The sequence below is a fragment of the Poecilia reticulata genome, linkage group LG8 (assembly GCF_000633615.1).
Source record: "Poecilia reticulata strain Guanapo linkage group LG8, Guppy_female_1.0+MT, whole genome shotgun sequence".
In the NCBI taxonomy this organism is placed as follows: domain Eukaryota; kingdom Metazoa; phylum Chordata; class Actinopteri; order Cyprinodontiformes; family Poeciliidae; genus Poecilia; species Poecilia reticulata.
This window is the reverse complement of record NC_024338.1, coordinates 15,412,479-15,417,490: the sequence shown is the minus strand read 5'-3', so window position 1 is coordinate 15,417,490 and position 5,012 is coordinate 15,412,479.

Genomic DNA, 5,012 nt, shown 5'->3' with positions numbered 1-5,012 from the left:
TTATACTTCAGTTGCTTCCCATGGCTTTAGTTTTTTTTTCCAAAAGCTGCTTTGTATTCATAATGAACAGTTCCAACGAGCTGCATTGGCTGTTATGAATGGGAGAACAGACAAAGACGTATCTCAGGAAGAAGTAATTGTCGTTCAGTTTCAGTTTTAAATCCAACACTATACATTTTTTTATGTGCATATTTTTCAGCTTTGTGTTGGAAAAACTGCATTAAATTATCTTATAGATTTCCTAGTTTGAAATTTACATTTAGTTTACTTCTATACCATGTTTGCACTTTTTAGCTTATGTATGTAACACCATGTTTCATATTTAAGTTTCTTTTACAACCCAAAAACACTGATCATGGTGAAATTAATTTGTCTCTGAATAAATAATGCAAATGACAACTGATCTACCAATTATAATTTGCTTATGAGAAATAATTTAAATTAAATTTAAATGAGAAATAATTTTTCTAGATGCTTTGAGTTGTCCATTGTTTATTTCATGTTTCTGACCCCCATTTTTGAGCCATTGCATTTTATCCATGAATATGTTGATAGAGTTGCTTCTATAATCCTTCAGTCTATAAATAAGCAAAACGTTGTAATTTAATTTATGTTACACCTAAAATGTGTTGTTAGAGTCATTGACAATATTTAAATAAGATTCTGGTGATATTTACCTTATTTTTCCACCAAGTTTTGTAAGTTGTGAATTTATATAATGGACAGAAATGCTTGGAGACACTTCAGTTTTGAGCAAGAACGGTGGAACCGTGGAACCAGCCGCAATTATTCCAAGTGGCACTTCTCTGCGTTTAGATAGAAGTGCTTGTTTTTACCATTATCCTGCCATGCTTACATGCACACTGTTACCAGAAAAATACTGTTTCCTAACTATCCAGAATGTACCTCCACTGCTTCTGTAATTGGTCTCTCAGCTGTTGGAACTCCATTTTCCCTCAGGAAATGGTTATTTGATGCTGATTTTGTCTTCTAGCTGACTACCAGTCAACATTGTTTTCAAGACAGCAGCTGCAAGCATAATAGTTTGCAAGGCACATTTCATAAAAAGTGCTTTTAATAGAATATTTTCTAATTAAAATATACTGAAAATCATGTCTCAGTGCAGATATTTCTTTTACTCTCACTTATTTAACATAACATAAGCTATATTATATGACATATGTTATATGTAACATTTGTTCTAAATTATATAAACATTAAGGCATAGTAATCCTCCCAACCAGAGTGAAGCAACATTTCTTTCATAAGCTAAAATGACATTTACTTTGGATAGGAATTTTGCTAATTTGAGAAAAATCTTAATCCATCAGTTTGCTTTTAAAAAGACTTCAAAATAATGAAATTAACAGGCATAAATGTGCTTTTTTTAAATTAAAGAAATAATTAAGAAGCAATATATTAAAAGCTAGTTCAAGGACATATTACATTTTATGAAAACCTAGTGCTCATACGTGCTCATACTTGTTTTTCTCTTTATACATCTCAATCTGAGTAACAGAGGAGGATGTTACAGAAAGAGTTTCACACCAGTGAAATGTTAGGAGTCTAGCCTTTCGCTTGTTTTGGCCCAGAGCTTGCAAACTTCCCCCGGAGGGCTGGTGTCCTCAAAGTTTTTGATCCTCCCTCTGATCCTCCTTGATGGTTAATGTGCCACGACTTGTGCCAAGCAGATACAGACCAGGTGTGGCTTGTTAACTGTCAGGGAGGATCAAACACCTGCAGGACACTAGCTCCCGATGGACAGGAACTGAGTGCCTGTAACTGTGAAAATGTTTCTCCCCATTGTGATAGTGAAATATCAGATTTATTCTTGCTCTTTGCATGCCTTTGTTCAGTCAAGTAGTGTAAAAAGAATAAATACACAACTTTTAACATCATTTTTAACTAAAACTAATAGAAAAATAAACACTTTTTTAAAAGGTTTTTAACCCAGCCCATGTTTAAGTTACCTATTAACAACATGCTGTCCCCATAAGTACTAATTAGTTCCTGTAAAGGCAAGGTGGAAAAAATCTCATCAGTGTGAGTGTTCTGGAGAGCTCTCAATGACCTGTTTCCTAACAGTACAAGCATAACGTGCTTACAGAGTAAAGCATATTTGTAAGATTTATTTAAAAATAATCAATTGGTTTTTTTTGTTTGTTTTTTGATCTGATATGACATCTCCTTGGCTTATTCGCTAGCGGAAACACTGTCAAACAACCATTCAGCCTATAAAGAAAGTTCTTCTAATATCCGTCATCAGATTTCAGGTGGAAAACGTGACGCTGAACTAGCTTCTGATTTGTTCCTTCCGATTCCACTATTACGTTAACAAAACAGGTCTTGAGGAAGATATAAGTCATATGCTAACTTTAGCTCATGACAACAATAAAAAAACTCTCCTGCTAACGTTATTTAGCTGAGCTAGAACATGTTAAAAAGGTTAGCAGTCATTCTGAGACACTACAAATTCATATAAGCATTTTGTTTTTTACCTTTTCCAGTTGGAACAGTTGATTATGGCGCAATGGTAGGCATGCTCAATTTTCCTATTTAGCATTTGATCAGAAAGCTGATCGAGGTCCACCAGACTGTTTAACAACAAGGTATAGAAAGTAAGATTATTGCTTTTATTTATTGATTTTTTTGGTTTTAAACAGAGCATCAGAAAACAGCAACAGGCAGATGGTTACTATTTTTTCATTCAGTGTTTGTTCGTCTTCTTTGTTAGCTGTCATTGCGTCGCCTCCATCAGCACTTGGGACTCCAGGCAGCTGTGTGTGGCCTGTGGCAAGAACTGAACAGATCATTATTTTTATATAAGTAGAGATATACATTGGCTGGTTGTTGCTATGAGCATGTTCAAAGACATTCTGAGTACTCTGAAAAAAATAAAAGAAGATGCATTTATTAATTAGATCATAAGTACTTCATAGATTATGATGTGTTTATTTACATTAACACACAACACTACAAATAATAATGAAGCAACAAGGTCAAATTATTTTGTGTGCATTAGTGGGTTAACAAGGGAACTGTAGCTGGTATTATAAGAATTAATAAAATAAAACTGTTGGAACAACACAGGATCAATGGCATTTAGTTGCAACCAGATTAAGCCGCATTGCATATTTTAGAAAGCCAATGCCATTTTCTGTCAGTCATTAAACACAAATTAATTATATACGCCCAATTTATTGGTCTGTGTTATCAACATGTTTATCTTTTGCTGATTACCGTTTAATTGGTTATTAGATGATAACTGTGAGCACTGATACGGACTGCGTCATGCATTTATCTTTTTTGCTCTTTAAGCCATCTTTGCTTAAATAGGGTCTTTAAATTTCTTCCAGTGCATCCACTGAACCTGAATTTGAACACAAATAACATAAATTCAAACCAACAAGTGATTAAGTTATTGGCAGCACAGCTTCACAATGCAAAATACTAGTTGTAGTGTACTGGAATTTTTTTGCATTTTAATTTGTTGGTGGGTCCATCTGTATTCTTGCAAAATGAGTGTGAAAAATAAATGTTTTGATCATTCCTAAACACCAAATTATTGATACCAATACATAAGGGAAATAGTCCCAAAGTCTCGGTTTTCCTTCTTTAGAAGTACAATCCATCGGAGTCTCTGTAAATGTCATGATGTCTGGATGTTTGGTTTTTTGTCCCACATTAAATTTAAGTTCTAGTCATTCCTTTGTCTTGTGTGGATTTCATGTGTGTTTGTATGTCTGTAATTTGGTGAACACTGATTTCCATGTCAAATCAGGTTTAGTCTTTAAGTTTAAATAAATCTTAAATATGCCTCGTCGTCGCTCATCCTCATCTTCCCCTTCACCAAAGGTGACAGTAAAACTATTGTAAATAATACTTTGTGTAAAAAAAGTCGCAACTAGAGAATGCAGTCAGGCAGCCGGGACAGAAAAATTGCCCATCACAGAGGAGAGGAAAGAACCGAGTCAAGATTTATGAGAGGATGCTTTTCCTCTCCTGAGGTGGTTAAAGGGGAAGTTCCTGACTCCGGAAGAAGCATTAGATGAAAATGATTACTTCTAGTAAAGACTCTGATCTGTGGAAATGGCAGGAACTCTTGATCTGAGGCCACTGGAACTATGTGCAATAGAAAGTTGCTTCTAAAATGATTTCAGCCCCTTGATTTTTTGGCTTTGTGATGACTAATACAGTTGCTTCAGTTCTTGTGTCAACATCAGTTTCAACTCTGAAATGCATGGAAAATTATTTCTACTTCACAAACCAGGGCAGTGCTTGAATAAATTTCGGATGGAAATGAAGAGTTATGCTGAAGGGAAAGAGATAGATGTTTGAGTTTTGAGTTGCCGTGTGTTCACTTACTGCAGGTGTCGTCTTCATCAATCCCCTCACATTCAGGTGATGGTTAAAACAGAAAAATAAGGAGAAGAAAGAGATCCCACTGTCCCTTGGCTTGGACAGTGGGAATTTTTAAATCCACGACATTACCGACATTTAAATGAAATCATTTTGTTTTAAACTGTAATAGAAATGTCCCTCTCCATTCATTTCCTATGGAACTTGTGTGATGAGATGACAGTCACTTGTCCTCATCCAGCAGAGCGACCAGCATAATTGGCTCAGCGTCGAATTATGCACGTCCATGTGCATATTGCACTGGACGTAGGGCACCATATTGTCGGGGGTCTCCACATGAATCATGCTAAATCACTATAATTTCTCATTATGGCAAAAATATTTAGCTAAAAATATGTTGGGTTGCAATGTTGTCCCTACAAGAGTGCTTCCGGGGACAACATGCTCAGTGGCCCAATGGATGTCTGTGGTTCTTGTCTTCCTCCATCCTCAGGTCCTGGGAAGTTGGGTCTGTGGGTCTCCACACCTACTATTGAACATTGTTATGGAGAAACCTTACACACAAATCCTCTCTCTCTTGCTCTCTCTCTCTGTCCTTTTCACACACACACACACACACATGCACGCACGCACGCACGCACACACACACACAC